Genomic DNA, 27,235 nt, shown 5'->3' on the forward strand with positions numbered 1-27,235 from the left:
GATGACATACTCCAATGTTTTTGTGATTATTATAAAAAACTATATAGTTCCAAAGGAGATTCTGATATCTTGGAATGCCTAAATTATCTACCAGACTTAGTATTCCCTACGTTGAATGCTGCACAGCAAGCCTTTTTAGACGCAGACTTTACTCTTGACGAGGTAAACAGGGCCATAACAGATATGGCTTCTGGCAAGGCACCGGGCCCGGATGGCTTCCCTATAGAAGTATATAGAAAATATAGAGATGCTCTAGTTCCAATTCTTTTGAAAGTGTTTCAGGGGATTTGGGAGGGTGGTTCCTTGCCGGATTCTTATTATGAAGCAAATATCATAGTCTTAAAAAAGGAAGGGAAGGACCCCCTAGACTGTGGATCTTATCGCCCTATTTCATTAGTTAATGTGGACTATAAGATATTCACTAAAATTCTAGCTACTAGGTTAAATACGGTAATATTAGATATAATACATCCGGACCAGACGGGTTTTATGCCGGGCAAGAGTACTTCTATTAACATCAGGAGGGTTCAGTCAATAGCTCAATATAGTACGTTGGTACCTGAGAATAAATGGGCCATGGCCTCGCTGGACGCGGCTAAGGCATTTGATTCTCTTGAATGGCCCTTCCTATCTGCATGTTTACAACGATTTCAATTTGGTCCTAAATTCCAAAAATGGATTGCAGCACTATATTTGAAGCCAAGAGCTCGGATAATTATTAATAATTCTATTTCTGAATCATTCCCCTTAGAGAGAGGGACTCGCCAGGGATGTCCTCTATCTCCGGCCTTGTTTGCCCTAGCGATAGAGGCGTTGGCGATTCGGATGAGGTCCTCCCCACTTATTAGGGGAATTACGATAGCAGACCGCACGGATACTATTGGTCTATATGCGGATGATATGGTGGTATTTCTTGATGAGGTGGAGGAGACCCTGCCACATGTGATTAACACCATAGAGGGATTCGGTAGGCGTTCAGGATTATATATTAATTGGGACAAATCTGCCTTGATGCCTCTTTTTCAAGGCTCGGTGACACACCTCAATACTTTATCCCCATTACCGGTTGTTACTAGCTTTAAATACCTAGGAATAATTATACCAAGATATAGTAGACTTGATCTACAGCTTAATGTCTTCCCGTTGCTGGAGCTTGTTAAACATAAATTTGCAATATGGAGTAAACTACCTTTATCTGTCTCGGGCCGCATAAATTTGATAAAAATGATACTTCTCCCGAAGCTTAATTATTCTCTCCAACATAGTGCAGTACCGGTCCCCAAATCCTTTTTTGCCAACTTGAACTCATTAACTACATCTTTTATTTGGGGAAGGGCTAGACCCAAACTTAAATTATCCACCTTGCATAGATCTAAACAGATGGGAGGGGCGGCGTTGCCAGATTTCTTCTTATACTACTTAGCTGGACAACTTAGAGCTCTGGGAAAATGGATGCCGGGGGGGGATTTACCGAACTCAGAACACCATCTGGCTCAGGCTGCCAAGATCAACTGCCCGTTGGGTTTCTTGGAGGTGAACAAACCCTCTGTATCTAGATTACTGCCATTGCTTCGGCTGGCAAGATTGATTTGGCGACAAGTGAAAAGGGTAATTCATTTTGATGGCATTGTAGCTGAACTGCCATTATGGGATAATGAATATTTCCCGAGCTTGCTGAATCACCCCTCCGCTCAATTCTGGACATTGCATGGTGTTTCGTCGCTTAATGATCTTTATGAACAAGGAACCCTAATGTCCTTTGAACAAATGCAGCATAAATATGATATACCGAGACCTCAGTTCTTCCGATATCTTCAACTCAGATCAGCGATTCAGTCACAGTTTCGTAGCGTGGAAATGGCACAAATAATGTCCTCTTTCCCATTGATAGGGATCTTCAAGTCACAGGGACCCCGGGGTCTTATCTCCGTACTGTATACTTATATGTTGTCCGTAGGTGCTGATGCTACCTTACTGCCGATAAGGGAAAAGTGGAGGGTCCTGATACCCGATCTGCAGGGTGAGGACTGGGAGATGGCCCTTGAGTCCCCAACCAGGGTGTCACCCTCGGCTAACAATAAAATGATACAGTTATATATTTTGCATCAATCATATCTAACCCCTCTGCGACTATTTAAAATTGGGTTGTCCCGGTCTTCAGAATGTATTAGATGTCATATGGAGGAGGCGGATTTTATACACATGATATGGGAATGTCCAGTTATTATGACATATTGGACAGAGGTGACCTCGTTGTTGACTTCCCTTGTACAAATTCCTGTTCCCCTGACCCCATCAGTGTGTTTGTTTGGGATACTGGAGGAGGAGATGTGGGGTCACCATGTTCAAATTTGTTTGAGAGAGACACTTTTTCTGGCAAGAAAATTGATTGCCTTGCGTTGGATGGGCACTTCACATCCGTCTCTTAGGGCCTGGATAGAGTTGGTAAATCTAGTCGTGCCATATGAACGCACCTTATACCAAAATAGAGGCTGTTTGGATAAATTTAATAAAATCTGGGACTTGTGGAACTCGTCATACCTCACTGTGTCATCACGTAGTTAAGAGCCTAGATTATGTATAGTAAAGACTTGAGAAACAGAGTGTCTCACGCTGAGCTTTAAAACTGCTGTGCTAAGGTGATGGAGACTGTTTTGTTTTGTTTAGGCAGTAAGATAGTTTGAGTTTTAGGATTTTCAGTATATGTGACATACTATTATATTTCAAATTTGCATGACTCGATCGGTGTATAAAGTATTATGTTGATGAATCTATCTGTATGCTGTACCTGCACTGACATGGAAATATGTAAATTGTGTATGTTCATGTGAATTTAGTGTTTTAATAAACGAATTTAAAAAAAAAAAAAACTAAAAGAGCCACCTTGTTAGACTGCAGCATTACTGCTGCACAAGGTGGCTCTTTTAGTTTAGAACGGCTGGAGGGGGTGACAGTGGCCCTTTAATCTATGTTTGGATGTGACGGTCAGTTTTTTCAAATGTATTAGTAGAATCTCCACATAGGCTCGGGGATTGGTGGATTGTTAGAACGCCCCTGTATCTACCTGGATTATTTCCTACAACCGTTTGTTCTCTCTTTAGGTTCTTTTGTTAGAGAGACTGCACATCTGATACAACATCTGGACTGTTTGATCATACCTATCGATACCATCTTAGCATCTTTAGATTTCGAATGGTTGTATACGAGTATTGATCATGATCTTGGTATTTAGGCAATTTCCTATTTTGTAGACACACATTATACTGATGACAGGAAGCATGACTCATTCATCTTGAAACTATTATACTTTCTGCCGGATAAGAACTACTTCATCTTTGACAGAACATTTTTCAGGCAAGTATCTGGAACTGCAATGGGTGCTCGTTGTGCACTTTCATATGCAAACTTATTTTTAGGACGGTGGGAGACGACCAGGTTCTGCACACTTGAAGCATACCATACACATGTCCTTGGATGGTTTCGTTTTATTGACGATGTCCTATTACTTTGGACAGGTACTTTGGAGGAATGTAGGTTTTTTGCTGAAGAACTCAACAGGAACTCTCTGAGCACCACCCTTACTTCCAATATTTCATCAAAATCTGCTGATTTTTTGCATCCGAGACTGGCGATTAAAGGTTCCCGTATCTCTATTATACTGTTTCACAAACCAACAGCAACCAACAGTGAATTGCATTGCTCAAGTTTCCATCCCTGTCATTTAAAAAATAGGATCCTGAAGGGACAATTTGTACGCCTAAGAAGAAATCACAGCACTCCAACAGAGTTCCAAACACAGGTTAATATTTAGGCCACGTTCACACTTTGCGGCGTCCCTCTGCGGGTTCTCCCGCAGCAGAATTGATAAATCTGCAGGGAAAAACCGCTGCGGTTATCCCTGCAGATTTATCGCGGTTTGTTCCGCGGTTTCCGCTGCGGGATTACTCCTATACTATTGATGCTGCATATGCAGCAATATGCAGCATCAATAGTAATGGTAAAAATAATAAAAATTGGTTATACTCACCCTCCGATGTCCAGATCTCCTCGGCGCTGCACGCGGCGCTCCGGTTCCAAAGATGCTGTGCCGAGAAGGACCTTCGTGACGTCACGGTCATGTGACCGCGGCGTCATCACGGTCATGTGACCGCGACGTCACCGCAGGTCCTGTTCGCACAGCAACTGAGACCGGACGCCCGCGTGCAGCGCTTAGAGGTGAGTATAGCATCATTTTTTATTTTAATTCTTTTTTTTTTTTACACTATTTATGCTTCCCAGGGCCTGGAGGAGAGTCTCCTCTCCTCCACCCCGGGTAGCAACCGCATGCGGGAAGTAAGCGGTTCAATGCTTTCCTATGGGTGCAGAATCGCAGCGATTCTGCACAAAGAAGTGACATGCTGCGAGTTTTAAACCGCTGCGTTTCTGCGTGGTTTTTCCCGCAGCATGTGCACTGCGGTTTGCGGTTTCCATAGGGTTTACATGTTAATGTAAACGCTATGGAAACTGCTGCGGACCTGCAGCATCAAAATCGCCGCGGATCCGCGGGAAAAAACGCAAAGTGTGAACGTGGCCTTAGAACTGATAGTCCTCACAGTGGTTGATACCTTTTAATGGCTAACTGAAAAGATGGTAACAAATTGCAAGTTTTCTCGAAAGCTTGCAATTTGTTACCATCTTTTCAGTTAGCCATTAAAAGGTATCAACCACTGAGGACTCTCAATTCTAAATATTTTTCTATCTACTGGCTAACACGGTACAAAGATATTTATCTTTCCTGTATCAAAACACAGGTGAAAGATTTAACATCCAGTGTAGGAATAGCGGATACCTGTGGAGAGTGATTTCTAGTGTTTTCTGGTTTGCCAAGAATTATGACTGTCAAGATCTACTTCAAAACGTGTGTCCGTGAATCTACAAGACCTCTGAGCCTCATAACTACCATTAGTGGCATGATGTCTGTGAGATTCTTACAAAGAAATTGGGGAATATTGCTTAGTGATTTTGCTGACTCCCCATGTATCTATGCATCCCAATATTGTTGCTAGGTGAGATAGGAATCTCAAAGACAACCTGATCCACAGTTATTATAAACGACCATCTAACAGACTCAACAGGGGCAACAGACTCATTGGTTCATACCCGTGTGAGGGGTGTAACATTTGCCTTTTTACTACCGCACAAGATGGTATTTCCATTTTGATTTTTCCTTTCCAGGTTCGTCCCAGAGCTTTTTTCAGCTGTACGTCTCGTAACGTTGTTTATGCCATCATTTGTGACTGTAATGTAGATTATCTCTAGAAGCGTTTTGCATTTTACTATGTGCACATAGTTTGTATTATTCACTATTGTTTGTTATTATTTATTTTGTTTGTATATTTTCCATGATATGTTTGGGTAGGACTTACCGTATTTTCTGGTGTATAAGACGACTGGGCTTATAAGACGACCCCCAACTTTTCCATATAAAATATGGAATTTGGGATATGCCCGCCGTATAAGACGGGGGTCATCTTATACGCCCAGTCATCTTATACGGCGTGTGGTTCCCAGGGTCTGGAGGAGAGGAAACTCTCCTTCAGGCCCTGGGATCCATATTCATGTAAAAAATAAAGAATAAAAATAAAAAATATGGATATACTCACCCCACCGACGAACCCTGGCTGTCACCGCTGCAATCGTCTGCCTCCGTTCCTAAGAATGCAGTTTGTAGGACCTGCGATGACGTCGCGGCTTGTGATTGGTCGCGTGAGCGGTCACATGAGCGGTCACGCGACCAATCACAAGCCGCGACGTCATGGAAGGTCCTTCACTCTGCATTCTTAGGAACGGAGGCAGATGCTTGCAGCGGTGACAGCCAGGGGCCGTCCGAGGGTGAGTATATCCATATTTTTTATTTTTATTCTTTATTTTTTACATGAATATGGATCCCAGGGCCTGAAGGAGAGTCTCCTCTCCTTCAGACCCTGGGAACATCCAGGATCGCTCCCTGCACATGCCGTACCCGGCGTATAAGATGACCCCCGACTTTTGGGACATTTTTTAGGGGTTAAAAAGTCATCTTATACGCCAGAAAATACGGTACTTGATATTTGACCAAGAGTCAGTCTTTTTTATATATTTTATACAATTGTATTAACTTCATATTTTTTGGTGCCTATGGCTCATCCTAAGTGGCTTACCCTCTTTGACTAGAATGAAGCGCTTGTGCCTCTGTATGGGTAAGTTACCACAGGGCGGTTTTTTATGCTTTTTTATGCTTATTTTCAGCTGCTTCTTACAGTACCAGTAATTGGTAAACATTGGTTTTTTTGTCATCAGGATTTTGTGCTTTGCAGTTTTGTTTTGTTTTTGTTTTTTTACATAGAGCATGTCACTTTCAGCGTTTTTGCAGCATTTTTCACCCATTGACTTGAATGGATGGTGAAAAAAATGCTGCAAATACGCAGGTTGACTTTCTTTACAGCGTATTTGCTGCAGGAAAGTCAAGGAGAGCCGGATCTGACGTCACAATCAGCTCCACTACATATAGATGGCAGGCTGTATGATGCGTCCATGCAGCCTGTCATCGAGCAGAGCGGACAAGAACCCCATTCACTCGAATAGGGGGCCCGACAATACAGTATTTGACACGCTGTCATATGCATGACTGTGTGGCAAACACCTCTTCTGATCAGCGGGGAAACCATCCCGGCCGCTCAGAGAGCGCTCAGCTGTGATCGGAGGTATACAGTTTACCTCCGGTCACTGGTGTCAGCTGATGGGACTACTGCTCCCATCATCCGACACCTGCTGCCACTAACAGTGAGAGCAGGAGCGGATGATGGGTGTATTTATCAGCCGCTCCTGCACTGGAAATAAATAGTAAAAAAAAAATCTCCGGGGTTCCCACCTATTTCTGATAACCAGCCAGGCAAAGCTTACAGCTGGGGGTTGCAACCCTCCGCTGTCAGCTTCAGCAAGGCTTGTTATCAAGAATAGAGGGGTCCTCACGCTATATTTTTAAAATTATTTAAATAAATAATTTTAAAAAAAGGCGTGGGGTCCCCCCCATTTTTCACAACCAGCCTAAATGACAACCTAAATGACATTTTTGACAACCAGAATAAAAACTTAAAAAATTTAAAAATAAAAAACACAGTTCTACTCACCTAACACCTATTCCACCGTAGACCTCGTTCTCCTGTAATAAAACAAAAACAAGAATATCCCTCACCTATCAGTCATTCTATCCCACGCTGTAATCCATGTCTGGGGAGAAATAGTTTTCAACCTGGACGGTGCCAAGATGCGACTGTCCAGCCTGAGAACCTCTGGTGACTGAACTGCTGTGAGCACAGCCTCAGTGGCGTCATAGAGGTTACCTCCGGTCACAGAGGCTCCTTTCCCAGCAGGGCTGAACTGCGGTGACCTCGGTGAGATCCCCACTAGCACCGTGAGAAAGTCGCACTGTACAGAGGAAAGTTCACCAGGAGAATTTCACAAAGAGAGCCCCAAAAACACATGAAAGAAACACACCAAAATCGCAACAAAAACGCAACAAAAACATGCGTTTTTGCCGCAGCTTCTTCCCTGCCAAGAAACCAGGCTTTGCTGCAGAAAAAAAGCAGCAAAAACGCCCAGTGTGAACTTACCACAATCATTATTCGCTGTTTTTTGGTACAATGAGAAGCTGACATCTGTATTATGGAACGTGCAGGCGCGTTTAATTTGTGAACCTGCTCAATCGCAAACTCATTCGTTCACTTGTAGCACAGAGCATTTATGCATCTGATATGTGCTTCTTCGACTCTGCGCATGCGCTATTTTTATCATCATCTTGGGCCCAGCTTTTTCTCAACTTCCAATTTGTCTTTTAATCACGCATGCGCATAGCTCGCATACCTCTGGCGTGATTTAGTGTGCATGCTGCATCTTTATGAATTAATCAACAGCTGATAACATCTCGTGCCGCGCATGCTCTTTGTAAATATACTTGTTTTCGGTTTGCCGGTGGGCGCATGTGTATATACTCTCTGACAGCACCTCAACTTCCATTGGTAAGACTCTCAGATGTTAATTATCCTCTTTGATCATATATACTAGGTATTTGGAGCCATACCACAGGCCCCTGAGGAAGCCACTTTTGTGGCGACACACGTCTGGCACATTGCCTTGCACTATTCTTCTGACCATCACAGAGTTTGTGGGATTGCATCAGCCAGTTGTATTTTGTTTTACTGGTGTTATTCATCACTGTTTATGGACTTTTGCAAGGTCTCTAACACGGCTTTGGGTACACATCTCCATAGATGATAAAGGTGGCTGTACATACTTTGCCTGGGTCGTTACAGGTATAGGACCGCATTTGAGCTAATTGGTTCCATCATACGCATGTCCTATATTAAGTTTAAACACAAATATCATCTCAAATACCAATAATCTTAAGTCTGCATATAAAAAGCAGTAAAACAGTCAGCAAACATTTAATAAAGTGATTTGAAAACACCAGAACCCAAACAGTTTATGCCCCTAATTGCACTCTCACCAAGGCAACCCATGGTGCCACATGATGTGCCTAAATAACAGTACCACACTTGGCCTACTGATATATTCACAGGCACTGCTTGACTATGAAAGTAGACATCATCATCATAAGAGAGAGTTGAGTGGACATCATAATGGAGGACACCTCACCTGTCTTCAATGTGTGTGGAGTAAAATACCCAAAAAAAACATGAGAACTTAAAGGGAACCTGTCACCAGTTTTGTCCTGTGTCAACTAAAACTATGACCTTAATCAGGGCCTGTGCTGCAGTGCATCAATGGTTATCTAACACCCCAAACCCCTCTGTATACCACACGAAAACACTTTTGAAGTTCTCCCGGTATTGTATGTTAATTCGGTCGGTCCAGTCTGATGGGCATGGTATCTGCAGTCTCCATCCCTCCTCCCGGCTGCTGATAGCCGTAATCCTGCCTGCGCAGCGAAATTGCCGGCTCGCACCTGCACACTATGCTCTGCCCTATTGTGGACAGAGCCGAAAACATAAGTGCGCAGAAATCGTTAGGATTTAGGCTCTGCCCACAATAGGGCAGAACATAGTGCGCAGGCACTAGATTTTGCCCGCCTTTGTGGATGATGCAGAAGGTGTCAACCACGACAATTACAGAAGATGTACAGATGTCGGGAGGAGGGATACAGAAGCCGGCAGAAGGGATGGATACCGCAGAAACCACACCCATCGGACCAGACTGACTGGATTAACAAACAGAGTGGGAGAACATCAAAAGGATTTTTAGCGGGTGTACAGAGGGTTACATAACCACTGATGGACTGCAGCACAGGTGCTGATTAAGGTCATAGTTTTAGTTGACACAGGATAAAACTGGTGACAGGTTCCCTTTAATAAATCATTACGACCCACTTTATTTAGTAAAATTACTATAGATTAGTTAGAAAGAACCTCTTAATTGTCTTCACCTATGTATTTCTATCCAAAATCCTCTTACAAAATAGAGTAGTCAATGACATGAAAGACCTGATACAAGATGGCGATTCTTACATTTTCAGATCATGATTTGAATCTGGTGGGAATTTTTTTAGCCTCATGTGTCAGCCAGAAAATAAAAACCACACTGAAATCGGGAGGCTATATAACAATCCACAGACCAGGGCAAAATAACACATTAATCAATGTGCTCTCACCGGCTGTAATTATACGAGCAGTGATCCATCTTTCGTCTGTTTACCACCTCATTCTACTGACACTTTTGCTTCAATCCAGATTTTAAATTACCCTCCAGCTGGTAAAAACTGAAAACGTTTTTTATTTTTCAGCAGAAAATTACTCCAGAATTTTAACAAATGGCAAAACAACAGTGTAAACACCAATTTTCACACACGGGACCCTTGATTATTGGAACAAATGCTATGTGAATATAACTTTCAGGGTATTTTTGCAGCGCTTTTTTCTGCACCTGCTATTTATATTTGTTAGTGTTGGCTTTTATTCTTGATCAACAAAGGGTTGACTGTATTTTTTAATTGGCAAACTAAGGCAGTCTGAAAATCCCCTATGGCTCCTGCTTCCCTCTGTAAGAAGGAGGAGCGGGCCGTGGGTACCTGCTCTGCACCAGGTCCGGAACTGTCGGGGCTGTCACCTCTGTTATCTTGGGGAAAGCTTAGGGGACCGGACCTACACTTGCATCTGGGAGCAGGGGGTGTGGCTAAGCTACAAAAAAGCCACAGTGTGCGCGAAAGCGGTCAGACTTGGGGGGAAGAGACAGCGTGCAGCAGAGAAGTGAGTGCTCCGTCCCTTGAGCATGGCAGCAGCGCAAGCCCGCACACCAAGCATCCCCGCTGCCACCCGCAGAGACTGTGCATAGAAACGTAGTGTGTCCGCTGACCCTGACAGAGCAATGTGCCAAACGTTTCGGGCCCGTGAGTACCGCGTGCAGGCCTCCTGAGAGACACCAGGTGTGTGACCGTTATCTGCGCCCTGACCCCTCGGGTGTATATTTGCCGAGCCACGTTAGGCTCAAACAGTGCTGTGGCCCGTACCTTCTCTACCGCATCAGTATATGGACTAGGGGCTCAGAAGAGGGTAACAGAGACTAAACGCTGCCGCCAGAAGACGGATCATAGTTATCTTCAGGACTCCACTGGACCAACCCCGTGCCAGCCATTGTTGATGCCATCGCTTGCCTTGTAACCCCCACAGTCTGAAAACCGACTGACTGGATAAGTTAATCCTATCAGAACTATTACTGCTACTATATCCGTTACTTCAACCAATATATCCTTTCATATCTAAACTGCTTATTTTTCCCATTTAACTGTTTACCTCCCGGCATGGAGTATCCCTGTTTTCAGTAAAATTGTTAACCCTTGCTTGGTCTTTTGTCCTTCACTGCATCCCGCAACCTGCTCACACCGTCATGGCTTATACTGCATCTCCTGATGTGACTGCTCTATAGGGGAGATCGTCGTGGGACAGTTGTTATTAAATGGACTGCATCGGTCCAGGGAGTATTTGTGTTGATTTATAATTTTTTTTCCTTTTTGCAGGAGATCGAGGGCGTCGCATGGATTGGCAGAACAATAAAGATGAAAAAAACTGTGTTGTGTTTTATTTCATTAACATATTTTATTCTGGCTGTGTGTTTATTTAACCTTTTCACAACTATAGGATTAGTAATGGATGGGTATCTTATTGACACCTCTCCATGACTACGCTGGCTTGATGTCACCTAACAATTCAAAGGTGACATCAACCCCACAAATATTACCCCATATGCTACTGCTACAGGACAGTGGAAAGAGAGAGGCTAAGTGTCGGAAGTGGCACATCTTAGAGTTGAGCCATTTCTGGGGCGGCTGTGAGCTGGTGTTTGTAACGGGGGGCAATATCCATGGCTATTAATTATAGGGGGACCCAAAATGATTTTTTGGGGGGGTCCCCCTATTTTAATAGCCAGTAAAGGCTAAATATACAGCTGTGGGCTGATATTCATAGCTTGGGAAGATCCATTGGTATTAACCTCTTCCTAGGATATAAACATCGGCCCCCAGTCGCTGGCTTTCCCTCTCTGGCGCAGAAAATTGTGCGGGAGCCCACGCCATTTTTTTCAAATATTTTTAAAATTAAAACAGATATTGCGTTAAGCCGGGGTCACACTTGCGAGAAACTCACACCTCAATACCCAACACTGCCGCTGACACTCAGGACCAGAGTGCGCGGCTGCATGTATTTCTGCAGCTGACCGTTCCAGTCCCAGTGCCGATGGCAGTGCCAGGTACTGACAAAAAAAAGAAGAAAAAGAAGAAGAAAAAGATCATGCCCACATATGTGGGAGCACCTCAACATATAGAAAACGCATAATTTTATTGATGAGCATTCAAAAATACAAAAAACATATACAAGAGCATTTCACACACAAAAAGATTAAAAACATTTAAAAGTGCAACATGCAGCACAAGCCTATGCATAAGTCATACCCTAATATGGGGGAAATGACATCCCACATCCATATCCCCAGAAAGATAATCATAAGATACAATAGACCAGGATATATCCATATACGATTCCTATAGTCAGTATAACACCATGTAGAGTTTTCAAACCAAAGCAAAAAATGCAGTATACATGCGTAACCTTACCAGTATCACAGTACTATATGGGCCTAAGAGAGGGACCAAAATAAGTCCTAGCAAAAAACAAATATTCAATCACTAAAAGACTAGAAGGATTAGAACCTTAAGGATCAAAAAGCTGGATATGATAAGGTCCATGCGTACCCAGGTCCAAAATTCACATGCGCCTTTAAGCTCCAAGTACTGGTATTAGGCTAAGGCCATATGCGCAATGGTAGAAAAAGAAGGGGGAAGAAGGAGAGGATGTGGGATAGGCTCCCACACGTATCGGCGCGGAAGTCACGGCTTCCTCTTGCTTTGGCCGCGCGTGCGCAGAAGCGGCGCTCTGCTGGCCGCGGCTTCAGGAAAATGGCCGCGGGCATCCGCAGAGTTCGCATCTCGGCTTCACGAAAATGGCCGCCGCGATAGCCATCTGCGCACGCGCGGATGCCCGCGGCCACCGACCACCAATGGAATAACGGACATCGCTGCTATTTTCACACCCCTGTGCAGGATTCGGGACCTTGGACATGCGCACACCACTACGCCACCAACGGAAAACTACGCAAGATCTGGGGGAAGACACCACGCCCATCCGACCTGACCAGCCTGATTGACAGGCGAAAACGACTACTTTGGTAACGTATTTCGGCAGCATAGGTGGGGAATCAGGGTCCACAAACTACACTATTGTAATGCACAGCTCAGTCCCTATTTAACAGTATTTTTATCTCATACCGAAAAAACGAGGTGACAGGTTCCCTTTAATACCAGAAGAAGTTTGCGGCTCTGCAGTTAACGAATCAGCAGTGTTGGTTTTATGCCCTCTGCTCCTCTCTCTGTAATTTTACATCATCTCCACTTTTTTGGCTGAGTTGCTGTGGTTCCTTAATCTTTCCATTTTCTATAGTACCACTTACAGTTGATGGTGGAATATTTATGAGGGAAGAAATGTCATGAACCAACTTGCTACAATGCAATGGTTGCACATAGACCATGCTCAAAATAATTGTCCTATTTAGAACAAGTCATCTTTTCATAAACATTAGTAAGGGCAGACTCCACGGGCAAGGGTCTGGATATTACACTGGTAATGGCACAGAAAAGAAAACCTGAATTCAATTATTAAACGGCATATCTTAATACTTTTATCCATACAGTACATATTAGGATTTGATTGACATTTGCATCACAGATTTTGGCACATTAGACATAATAATAAATCTCCATGCAGTCGTCTTTTTCCTATAAAAACAATGGACACTCTGGAGGAACCTGATAGACTCTCATTCATTGATCTGGTAGAGGGTTATAGCTTGGGTTAAATCAATTGGATTTAATGACAGCCCACAATTATGGTGTTTTTTGTGCAATGACATTTCAGAAAAAAGTGACGTGTCTTTAAGGATTGTAAACAGGGCTGTGGAGTCAGAGTTGTGGAGCCGGAGCCCATTTTGGTGGAGTCGGTGTCATGGAAATTGAGTCGGAGTCGGAGGTTTGGCTTACTGACTCCACAGCCCTGATTGAAAAGTTAACCTAGTTGACGTTTTGACTTTCCACTATAGAAAATACCTCAAAATAGATGATAGAAGGCCTACATAGCCATTTTTAAGTTGAGTTTGGATATAATCTTCTTTTGGACCTAGCAGTCAATTAGGTCATCAACTATTTATTAGTAAATGATGAAGAAGATCTAGTGAAGAGTTAAATTTTTTATGCTTTCATCTTTTGTGTTCATTACATATGTTTTTTTAAATACACTTCCTCCATACTTGGAACCATAAAGAAAAGGATACCATGGAAGTCTTCAAAGATGAATACAAAATTGTTTCTGTTTGGACGTGGATAAAAAGGAAGACTATAATCCAAAGTTTTATTGCAAGCTTCAAAAAGGACGGAGAATTTAATATATAAAGCTGAATGTGTGTATGTGTGTATGTATGTATGTATGTATGTCCGGGATTGGCATCTGAACCGTCGCAGCTACAGCCACCAAATTTTGCACAGTCACACGTCTGGACCCCGAGAGCGTCAAAGCTATGTTGTGAGGTGAAATTTTAACCCCGCGCTTTCCAATTCACCAAACAATTTTGCCCCTATCTACATAATGGGGAAAAAGTGAAAGGAAAAGTGTTGGAGGCAAATTAACAGCTGCCAGATGTGAACAAGGGAGACTTAAAGAATGACAGCGATGGCGCCAAAGAGTATATACTGTACAGTTGCTAAGGTGGGGCCCCGACATGGGATAATCACCACACCACCACGGGGATATGAACACACACACAAAATGCGCCACACACTACCACGTGCTCGAACACATATACCACCCTCAGCACACATTTCACCACACATACACCAACCTCGCCACATAAAAGTCGAAACACAAGTTGCCGCTCAAAACTCGCCACGTGCAAAACTCGCCACATGGAAAACTCGCCACACGCAAAACTTGCACACGCGGAAAAATTGCCACATGCACAAAAGTTGCAACACATGCAAAAGTTGCCTCACACAAAACTTGCACATACTCAAAAGGCACCACACATAAAACTCGCCACGCGCAAAACTCACCATGCGCAAAACTTGCTGCACACAACTTGCTACACTAACCTGTCACATGCAACTCGACACACAAAAAGTTGCTACACGCATGTCGCCACACAAAACTCATCTCACAAAAGTCGCTACATGCATGTCGCCACACGCAACTCAACACACACAACTTGACACACGAAACTCGCCCTAAAACACACACAAGTCTGGTATTATCCTTCAAAAATAAAAATCTGATTAATAAGCAGACAAACTACAAGAGCAACAAATGTACCATATAGGAATCCGGCAGCTGTCAGTCACATGACCAGTCTATTATGTGTATGTGTGAGCTAAAATATACTGCCAGGGGGTGGACTTCCTGTAGGCTGGGGATTTATCAGGCTGCCAATTTAGCTTACAAATACTGAGGTAAAAATACTGACCAAATAACGTGTGAACGAGGTCTAAAACAGGAGGAGATGACATACAGATATATACTATATACAGGAGGAGATGACATACAGGTATATACTATATACAGGAGGAGATGACACACAGGTATATACTATATACAGGAGGAGATGACACACAGATATATACTATATACAGAAGAGATGACACACAGGTATATACTATATACAGGGGAGATGACACAGGCATATACTATATACAGGAGAGATGACACACAGGTATAAAGTATATACAGGAGGAGATGACATACAGGTATATACTATATACAGGAGGAGATGACACACAGGTATATACTATTTACAGGGGAGATGACACAGGTATATACTATATACAGGAGGAGATAACACACAGATATATACTATATACAGGAGAGATGACACACAGGTATATACTATATAGAGGAGGAGATGACATACAGGTACATACAGGAGGAGATGACATACAGGTATATACTATATACAGGAGGAGATGACACACAGGTATATACTATATACAGGAGCAGATTACCTACAGGTATATAGTATATACAAGAGGAGATGACATACAGGTATATGCTATGTATAGGAGGAGATAACATACAGGTATATACTATATACAGGAGGAGATGAACACAGATATATACTATATATAGCTGAGATGACACACAGGTATATACTATATACAGGGGATTACATACAGGTATATCTAATATATAAAGCTAAATATGTGTATGTATGTATGTATGTATGTGTGTATGTCCGGGATTGGCATCTGCACCGTCGCAGCTACAGCCACAAAATTTTGCACAGTCACACGTCTGGACCCCGAGAGCGTCATAGGCTATGTTGTGAGGTGAAATTTTAACCCCGCGCGTTCAAATTCACCAAACAATTTTGCCCCTATCTACATAATGGGGAAAAAGTGAAGGGAAAAGTGTTGGAGGAAAATTGACAGCTGCCAGATGTGAACAAGGGGGACTTAAAGAGTGAGAGCGATGGCGCCAAAGAGTATATACCGTACAGTTGCTAAGGTGGGGCCCCGACATGGGATACTCACCACACACGGGGATATGAACACACACACAAAATGCGCCACACACTACCACGTGCTTGAACACATACCACCCTCAGCACACATTTCACCACACACACACCAACCTCGCCACATCACAGCTCAGCTTCTATTTTGCTACAGTTAATTAATCTGAGCTCTGATTGGTTAATATAGGCAACAAAGACATTCTCAGTATAACAAAGCTAATATATGTTAAGAAATGCTTCTATTAGCTTAGTTTTTGCCCTTTAATAATTACATTTCTATCTATTTGTTTTGTGGTTTTTGTGTGCAGAATAAATTTTTGTTAACACATTCTATTTTGCTAACAGCAGTCATTAACCCGGGCGAAGCCGGGTAGTACAGCTAGTATAAAATATAAATGAGTAATGGTCTTGAAAGAAGAAACAATATAGAAAGTTTAAGCTGTGCGTTAAAGTTTTACCAAGTGTAGCTGCACTGAAAACTGCCTTACCTGCCAAAAACATTAGGACAGACATTTTCCCAGTCTAGCTTTGAAGTGATGTCTTTTTACATCAACTAAAAAAATATTTAGAATTGAGAGTCCTCAGTGGTTGATACCTTTTAATGGCTAACTGAAAAGATGGTAACAAATTGCAAGCTTTCGAGAATACATATGTCTCTTCATCAGGCAAAGACTAAAACAAATTCTGAAGAATCACATATTTATGCACAACATACAGTCATGGCCAAAAGTATTGATACCCCTGCAATTCTGTCAGATAATACTCAGTTTCTTCCTGAAAATGATTGCAAACACAAATTCTTTGGTATTATTATCTTCATTTAATTTGTCTTAAATGAAAAAACACAAAAAGAATTGTCCTAAAGCCAAATTGGATATAATTCCACACCAATCATAAAAAAGGGGTTGGGCAAAAGTATTGGCACTGTTCGAAAAACCATGTGATGCTTCTCTAATTTGTGTAATTAACAGCACCTGTAACTTACCTGTAGCACCTAACAGGTGTTGGCAATAACTAAATCACACCTTCAGCCAGTTGACATGGATTCAAGTTGACTCAACCTCTGTCCTGTGTCCTTGTGTGTACCACATTGAGCATGGAGAAAAGAAAGAAGACCAAAGAACTGTCTGAGGACTTGAGAAACCAAATTGTGAGGAAGCATGAGCAATCTCAAGACAAAGTAAATGAAGATAATAATAACAAAGAATTTGTGTTTGCAATCATTTTCAGGAAGAAACGGAGTATTATCTGACAGAATTGCAGGGGGTGTGAATACTTTTGGCCATGACTGTAGTATAGAAAAAAAAAAAAAGAGGGGAAAAAAACCATGGATAAGCCAGGTGACATGAAGCAGAATTATCATGAGTGATAAACAGTTATGTCCATAAATATTGGACCAGTTATTAGATAAGGAATGTTTTATTGTCCTCTGATTGGGGTCTGGTTCTGTTGTGATGACCCCACATGGTCTGAGGGGCAAGTTCCTTAGTTGATGTAAAAAGACATAAATCCATGCAACACATTTTTTCCTGCACTGAGTGTGTCAAAGGTCGTCATCAGTTTATATTCCCATACTCTTCTGTCTCTCTTAGATTTGAAGCTACCTTTTAAAACAAGTAATTTCATGTCCATATTGTTATGATTTGGGAGACAAAAAAATGTATTGCCACAGGTAGATCCATTCTTTTTTCTCTTATTGTGTGGCGGTGAGAATTCATTCTTGTTCTAAGCTTTTGCCCTGTCTCCCCCACATACAGACCCCCAGTTGGACATTTAGTACAAATAATTAGGTACACCACATTAGAAGTGACGCAGCTGAAAGTACCTGGTATCTTGTAGTCCTGATGTGAATTGGGGATCTTTATCTTCGTGGTCATTATAAATGGTCATTATAAATGTACATCAACTAAGGAACTTGCCCCTCAGACTATGAGGGGTCATCACAACAGAGACCCCAATCAGAGGACAATAAAACATTCCTTATCTAAGAACTGGCCCGAAATTTATGGACATAACTGTTTATCACTCATGGTAATTCTGCTTCATGCCACCTGTCTTATCCATGGCTTTTTTTTTTTCTGTGCTATGCTGTGCATAAATATGTGATTCTTCAGAATTTGTATTAGTCTATGCCTGATGAAGAGACCTGTGTAGTCTCGAAAGCTTGCAATTTGTTACCATCTTTTCAGTTAGCCATTAAAAGGTATCAACCACTGAGGACTCTCAATTCTAAGCATTGTTCTCAAACCAGTGACTGTACAGCTATTGTAAAACTATTACTTCAGTGTGCACACAATTATTAGGCAACTGAGTATTTTGACCATATAAGGCCACGTTCACACGCTGCGGGTTCCTCTGCGGGTTAATCCCGCAGCGGAATTGAAAATCTGCAGGGCAAAACCGCTGCGGTTATCCCTGCAGATTTATCGCGGTTTGTTCCGCGGTTTCCGCTGCGGGATTACTGCTGTACTATTCATGCTGCATATGCAGCAATATGCAGCATCAATAGTAATGTAAAAAATAATAAAAATTGGCTATACTCACCCTCTGACGTCGCGATCTCCCCGGCGCTGCAAGCGGCTGTGCCGACAAAGACCTTCGTGACGTCACGGTCATGTGACCGCGGCGTCATCACGGTCATGTGACCGCGACGTCACCACAGGTCCTGTTCGGCACAGCAACTGAGACCGGACGCCGTGGGCAGCGCAGAGAGGTGAGTATAGCATCATTTTTTATTTTAATTCTTTTTTTTTTACACCCAAATATGGTTCCCAGGGCCTGGAGGAGAGTCTCCTCTCCTCCACTCCGGGTACCACCCGCACATTATCCGCTTAACTTCCCGCAACGTGGGCACAGCCCCATGCGGGAAGTTAGCGGTTCAATGCATTTCTATGGGTGCAGAATCGCTGCGATTCTGCACCAAGAAGTGACATGGTCCTTCTTTTTTTCTGCAGAAAATCCGTGCGGATTTTCCACAGAAAAAAAGGATCGTCGGCACAGCGGGTTTTGTTTTCCATTAGGTTACATTGTACTGTAACCTACATGGAAAAAGGATGCGGACCCGCAGCTGCAAAACAGCTGCGGGTCCGCAGCAAAACCCGCAGCGTGTGAACATAGCCTAATCATTTTTATGCAGATTTTCCAAATTCTAGCTGTGTAAACTTGAATGTTTATTGAACGAAGCAGATCAGATGATGTAAATCTGTGTAATGAGGGAGGTGTGGACTAAGGATATCAATGCCCTTTATCAAGGTGTTTAGAATTAAAATTCCTCAGGCTAAAACAGGCCAAAAAAAGAGATTTAGCCAATTCTGAAAAGATAAACGTTGTTACAACTCTTACCAAGGGCTGCAGCACTCTTAAATTGCTAAGATATTGTGGTGTAAGTACAGAACCATCAAATGTTGTGTTACAAATAGTCAACCAACAGGGTCGCCAAACAGGCATTGGGAAAAAAGAATGACACCCATTAACTGCAAGGATAGAATGTGAAACGACCAGGAATCTGTTGTGCTGTCATATTCCAGAGCTACAACCTCCCCCTGGAGTTCCCAGAAGTACAACGTGTTCAATGCACAGAGACATGGCCAAGGCAGGGCAGGCTGAAACTCGATCACCACTAAAAAAAAGACACAGAAGGGGAAACGGCAAAACTGGGTTAAGAAATATTTGAAGACAAATTTTCAAAGGTTCTATGAACTGATGAAATGACAGTAACTCTTCATGGAGCAGATGAGTTGGATCAGTATTGGGCACAGACCTCCACTTCGACTCACATGCTAGCAAGGTGGAGGTGGAGTGTTTCTATAGACCAGTATTATTAAAGACTAGATGGTGGCCCGATTCTAACGTATCTGGTATTCTAGAATATGCATGTCCACGTAGTATATTGCACAGCCCACGTAGTATATTGTCCAGCCCACGTAGTATATTGCCCAGTAACGTAGTATATTGCCCAGCGACGTAGCATATTGGCCAGTCACGTAGTATATTGCCCAACCACGTAGTATATTGCACAGCGACGTAGTATACAGCACAGAGCCACGTAGTATATTGGCCAGCCACGTAGCAAATTGGCCAGCCACGTGGTATATTGTCAAGTTACGTAGTATATTGCCCAGCCAAGTAGTATATTGCCCAGCCAAGTAGTATATTGCCCAGTTACGTAGTATATTGCCCAGTGATGGTAGTATACAGAACAGCCACGTAGTATATTGCCCAGCCACGTAGCATATTGCCCAGCCACGTAGTATATTGCCCAGTTACGTAGTATATTGCCCAGCCAAGTAGTATATTGCCCAGTTACGTAGTATATTGCCCAGTGATGTAGTATACAGCACAGAGCCACGTAGTATATTGCCCAGTTACGTAGTATATTGCCCAGTTACGTAGTATATTGCTCAGTAACGTAGTATACAGCACAGAGCCACGTAGTATATTGCACAGCGACGTAGTATACAGCACAGAGCCACGTAGTATATTGCCCAGCCACGTAGTATATTGGCCAGTCACGTAGTATATTGCCCAGCCACGTATGTCACAGGTTAAAAAAAAAACAAACAAAAAAAACCATATACTCACCTTCCAGGGACCCTTGTAGTCCTGTCGCCTCCTTTTCGCGCAGGCGCGCAGGACCTGTGATGACGTCGCGGTCACATGACCGTGACGTCATGGCAGGTCCTTCTCGCGCAGGCCCTGTGATGACGTCACGGTCACATGACCGTGACGTCACGGCAGGTCCTTCTCGCATACCATCCTTGGCACCGGAACTTGCCGCTTGCATGGAACGGTCACCGGAGCGTCGCGAGGAGCGGGAAGGGTGAGTATATAATGATTTTTTATTTTTTTAATTATTTTTAAGCATTAGATGTTTTTACTATTGACGCTGCATAGGCAGCATCAATAGTAAAAACTTGGTCACACAGGGTTAATAGCGGCGGTAACGGAGTGAGTTACCCGCGGCATAACGCGGTTCGTTACCGCTGGCATTAACCCTGTGTGAGCGGTGACTGGAGGGGAGTATGGAGCGGGTGCCGGGCACTGACTGCAGGGGAGTAGGGAGGGACTAATCGGACTGTGGCCGTCGCTGATTGGTCGCAGCAGCCATGACAGGCAGCTGGCGAGACCAATCAGCGACTTGGATTCTATGACAGACAGAGGCCGCGACCAATGAATATCCGTGACAGAAAGACAGACAGACAGAAGGACAGACAGAAAGACAGAAGTGACCCTTAGACAATTATACAATTATATAGTAGATGAGCTATTTGGGCCTTTTGGGGATGAAAATGGACTTATAATCAACTACCAAACCTACGGTCACTTTTTAGAAGACAGTTTCTTTAAGCAGAGGTAAGGGAATAAGTCTGCATCACGAAAGCAATGATTGTTATGCTGGACAATGCTCCATCACATGCATCAAAGTCCTCAGCTGCTTGGCTGCTAGTAGCCTTACGGATGAAAGAATAATGACATGGCCCCTTCCTCACCTGACCTAAACCCTATTGAGAACTTGTGGGCCCTTCTTAAACAGGAGATTTATAGTGAAGGAAAACAATCACCTCTCTGATCAATGTCTGGGAGGCTGGGGTAAGTGCTGCCCAAAAAAAATGATCGTCTACAGATTAAAAACATACAGACTCCATGAATAGATGGCTTATGGCTGCTATTAAAAAGAACGGTGGATATTGTACATTTTGAGGTGTTTGGGTATTATTTACACTTTAACAGATAAAAATAAACAATTCTGTTGCCAGCCTCCCACGAATAGTTGACCAATAATTCAGCATGCATAGAAATTCTCCCAAGAAAGACAAAACTTTACTTTTCATTTCTTAAATATTCATGTTTCAAGTGTATTAACTTTTTGCAATGACTCAAAATTGTTCAGTAATAAAATTATGAAAAATAAAAATTGCCCAATAATTATTAACATGGTGTATAACAAGGAGATCTCTAACTGCTCAAGTGAGGTGAGAAGTATAAAGATTCTAATTTTTCCATCTCAGAATCCCTGCAAGAAAGAATAGTCTTTAAAGTCTTTCCAGGTCGAATTCCCAAATCACAGTCTTCTGAGTAGTCACCTGCTGGCGGCAGGTATAATGTGGAAATGATTAGTGTGGTGCATATGAGCAGTGGCGTATCCAAAGGGGGCAGCTGGGGCATGTGCCCCGGGCGCAGCCGACAGGGGGGCGCCAGCGGGCCGCCTGATAATGCGGCGGTCCAAGGAGGCTCCTCGTCGAGTCATACCCAGGGGTTGGCAGGGCCAGGGAGCGGGGGCTGTCTAATTATACTCACCTGCTCCTGGCGCGGTCCCTGCAGGTCCCTGGCTGCACGGCGCCCCAGCTTCTTCCTGTAATGAGCGGTCACATGGTACCGCTAATTACAGTAATGAATATGCGGCTCCACCTCCCATAGGGGTAGAGCCACATATTCATTACTGTAATGAGCGGTAACGGTGACCGCTCAGTACAGGAAGCAGCAGCGCCAGGGAAGCAGGGACTGCACCGCGCCAGGAGCAGGTGAGTATAACAGGGAGGGGGAGCGCAGCGCTGCGTGATATTCACATGCTCCTCGTTCAAGCCGCCGCTCCGTCTTCTGCAGTGATGCTGAGGTCAGAGAGCGCGGTGACGTAGTTAGTGCGCGCCCTCTGCCTGAACGAGGAGCGGTGAATATTGAAAGTGCCGGGGGCCTGGACGACGGAGAGGTGAGTATGTGATTTTTTTTTATCACTGCAACAGCAAATGGGGCAAGTGTCTGTATGAAGCTTCTATGGGGCCATAACATTTGTGCAGCATTATATGGGGCAAGTGCCTGTATGGAGCATCTATGGGGCCATAACATTTGTGCAGCACTATATGGGGCAAGTGTCTGTATGGAGCATCTATGGGGTCATAACATTTGTGCAGCACTAAATGGGGCAAGTGCCTGTGTGGAGCATCTATGGGGCCATAACGTTTGTGCAGCACTATATGGGGCAAGTGTCTGTATAGAGCATCTTATGGGGCCATAACGTTTGTGCCGCACTATATGGGGCAAATGTCTCTATGGAGCATCTTATGGGGCCATAATCAACGTTTCTGCAGCACTATATGGGCCAAATATCTTTATGGAGCATCTTATGGGGCCATAATCAACATTTCTGCAGCACTATATTGGGCAAATGTGTCTACGGAGCATCTTATGGGGCCATTATTAACCTTTATGCAGGATTATATGGGGCTCCTGATTCAATATGGATATTCAAAAACACTTAACCTACTGTTGTCTCAATTAATTTTACTTTTATTGGTATCTATTTTAACACTATGGGGATTCAGGAATGTACCTTGGCTTGGTCATACAGTTTCAATAGAGTTAAGGTTCAAATGGGGGAGGTTTGGGGGGCGCCAAACTGATCCTTTGCCCCGGGTGCGGGAAAGGCTAGATAAACCTCTGCATATGAGTCGCCCATCAGGGTAGTGGGGTACTCAGTACCGGGTCCGTTACTTAAGGGGATGTGTCACGGAGGCGGCGACCTAGTCCGTGGCCCTGGGCGCCCATGTTAAAGGGATAGTTTTTAAAGGGATTGTAAAATAATGTTAGTGATGCCACCTGTGATATTCGGTCAGGGATGACCAACGCTGCTTAAAGGGGTCCTTTGGGGTGATGTTATGGCAGCCAGATGGTATAACTTCCCACAGGTGAAGTAGGTCCCCAGAGCTCCCGGTGAATAGATGGAAGATGGTGAGTGGTGCAATAAAGAATGAAGGACGCAGTTGTGCAGTCTTTTTACCAGGTTTACTGATGGTAGCAGGCAGCCACAGTCCAGGGCACCAGATCACAGGTACAGGCAGGGTCCGGCCGGCTTGGAAGTGGGTTCAGAGTCTAGCTTTACCAGGTAGAATTAAAAGCCTTCCTCTTACCGCCGTGGTATTATAGTCCCTTACTGCCTATAGCTTCTTAGCAAGGTCCTCTATTATCTCTGTCCTTTATTAAAGTGGGACACAAACCCGTATGACAGGTGACTCAAGCTGTTGTGAATTCTGCTCTTGGGCTCCCTTCGGTGGTTGTAAGTGGTAGCGCTGCTGTCTCTGAATCTCAGCATTTATCAGGTGTGTTCACTTTTTGCAATTCTGACTGGGCTATTTAGTCTTGCCTGACCCTTTAGTCAGTGCCAGTTGTCCATTGTTCCTGGAGGATTCACATCCCTGCCTAGTCTCTCCTGCTTTGCTGTTCATTTCAACAAATATAAGTTCTGGCCTTGATTTTTTGCTGTCCACATGCTGTGGCCTTATTGTTCAGTTCTTTTCCATGTTTTTGTCTTGTCCAGCTTGGTCAGTATAAGGATTTGTTTAGCCAAGCTGGTATCTCTGGAGATGCAGATATACCCTCCATATCTTTAGTTAGCTGTGGAGATTTTGTATTTTCTGTGGTGGATATTTTCTAGTGTTTTAATACTGACCGCATAGTACTCTGTCCTATCCTTTCTATTTAGCTAGAAGTGGCCTCCTTTGCTAAATTCTGATTTCAGTCTGTGTATGTTTTTTCCCTCTCCTCTCACAGTCAATATTTGTGGGGGGCTGTCTATCCTTTGGGGATTTTCTCTGAGGCAAGATAGAAAAGGGAAAACTATCTCTAGGGGTAATTAGTCCTCCGGCTGTGTCGAGATGTCTAGGGAGTGATAGGTACATTCCACGGCTACTTCTAGTTGCGGTGTTAAGTTCAGGGTCTGCGGTCAGTACAGGTACCACCTTCTCCAGAGTACGTCTCATGCTGCTCTTAGGCCACCAGATCATAACAGTACAACTGGCCAACAATGAGTTAACCGCATCTCAGAAGAAGGGAAGCCATTTTTTTTTCTGTAGTCTGTTGTGTTTTTTTTTTTTTTTCTTCCCTCTTTACCTCTGGGTGGCTCAGGAGTTCGGCGCTGGTATGGATGTTCAGGGATTGGCTTCTCGTGTGGATCAACTTGCTGCTAGAGTACAGGGTATTTCCGATTATATCATTCAGACTCCGGTTTTAGAGCCTAGAATTCCAACCCCTGATTTGTTTTTTGGGGACAGGTCAAAATTTCTGAGCTTTAAAAATAACTATAAACTGTTTTTTGCTCTGAAACGCCGTTCCTCTGGTGATTCCATCCAGCAGGTTAAAATTGTTATATCTCTGCTGCGTGGTGACCCCCAGGATTGGGCATTTGCCCTGGAACCTGGGAATCCGGCGTTGCTTAATGTAGACACCTTTTTTCAGGCGCTTGGGTTATTGTATGATGAACCTAATTCAGTGGATCATGCTGAGAAGACCTTGTTGGCCCTGTGTCAGGGTCAAGAAGTGGCAGAATCATATTGCCAGAAATTTAGAAAATGGTCTGTACTGACTAAATGGAATGAGGATGCCTTGACGGCAATTTTCAGAAAGGGTCTTTCTGAATCCGTTAAAGATGTTATGGTGGGGTTCCCCACGCCTGCTGGTCTGAGTGATTCTATGTCTCTGGCCATTCAGATTGATCGGCGCTTGCGCGAGCGCAGCGTTGTGCACTCTATGGCATTGTCTTCCGAGCGGAGTCCTGAGCCTATGCAGTGTGATAGGATTGTGTCTAGAGCTGAACGACAAGGATTCAGACGTCAGAATAGGTTGTGTTTTTACTGCGGCGATTCTGCTCATGTTATTTCTGATTTCCCTAAGCGTACCAAGAGAATCGCTAGTTCTGTTACCATCAGTACTGTACAACCTAAATTTCTGTTATCTGTGACCCTGATCTGCTCATTATCGTCATTTTCTGCCATGGCATTTGTGGATTCAGGCGCCGCTCTAAACTTAATGGACTTAGAATTTGCCAGACATTGTGGTTTCCCCTTGCAGCCTTTGCAGAGTCCTATTCCTTTGAGGGGCATTGATGCTACACCGTTGGCTAAAAATAAACCTCAGTTTTGGACACAGCTGACCATGTGCATGGCGCCAGCCCATCAGGAAGATTGTCGTTTTCTGGTGTTGCATAACTTGCATGATGCTATTGTGCTGGGTTTCCCATGGTTACAGGTGCATAATCCGGTATTAGATTGGAAATCTAGGTCTGTGACTAGTTGGGGTTGTCAGGGGGTTCATGGTGACGCTCCTTTGATGTCAATTACCTCCTCCCCCTCTTCTGAAATTCCTGAGTTTTTGTCAGATTTCCAGGATGTATTCAATGAGCCCAAGTCCAGTTCCCTTCCACCGCATAGGGACTGTGATTGTGCTATTGACTTGATTCCAGGCTGTAAGTTCCCTAAGGGCCGACTTTTCAACCTGTCTGTGCCAGAACATACCGCCATTCGGAGCTATGTTAAGGAGTCCTTGGAGAAGGGGCATAATCGACCATCTTCTTCACCATTGGGAGCAGGTTTTTTTTTGTTGCCAAAAAAGATGGCTCCTTGAGACCCTGTATTGATTATCGCCTCTTGAATAAGATCACGGTCAAATTCCAATACCCTTTGCCTTTGCTTTCTGATCTGTTTGCTAGGATTAAGGGGGCTAGTTAGTTTACTAAGATTGACCTTCGAGGGGCATATAATCTTGTTCGTATTAAGCAGGGTGACGAATGGAAAACTGCGTTTATTACGCCCGAAGGCCATTTTGAATACCTTGTGATGCCATTCGGACTCTCTAATGCTCCATCTGTGTTTCAGTCCTTCATGCATGATATATTTCGGAATTATCTTGATAAATTCATGATTGTATATTTGGATGATATTTTGATTTTTTCAGATGATCGGGAGTCTCATGTGAAACAAGTCAGGATGGTATTTCAGATCCTTCGTGATAATGCCTTGTTTGTGAAGGGGTCTAAGTGCCTCTTTGGAGTACAGAAGATTTATTTTTTGGGTTTGGCTTACTGACTCCACAGCCCTGATTGAAAAGTTAACCTAGTTGACGTTTTGACTTTCCACTATAGAAAATACCTCAAAATAGATGATAGAAGGCCTACATAGCCATTTTTAAGTTGAATTGGATATAATCTTCTTTTGGACCTAACAGTCAATTAGGTCATCAACTATTTATTAGTAAATGATAAAGAAAATCTAGTGAAGAGTTAAATTTTTTATGCTTTCATCTTTTGTGTTCATTACATATGTTTTCTTAA

The 27,235-nt window shown here is 43.4% G+C and overlaps 1 protein-coding gene across 4 annotated transcripts in view; it reads right to left on the bottom strand.

Annotated features, from left to right (window-relative positions):
- LOC143765791 (chloride channel CLIC-like protein 1) overlaps nt 1-27,235 on the bottom strand; it is a 347,463-nt gene that overhangs the window by 189,107 nt on the left and 131,121 nt on the right. The window lies entirely within an intron of this gene.

This window comes from Ranitomeya variabilis, chromosome 4 (assembly GCF_051348905.1).
Source record: "Ranitomeya variabilis isolate aRanVar5 chromosome 4, aRanVar5.hap1, whole genome shotgun sequence".
In the NCBI taxonomy this organism is placed as follows: domain Eukaryota; kingdom Metazoa; phylum Chordata; class Amphibia; order Anura; family Dendrobatidae; genus Ranitomeya; species Ranitomeya variabilis.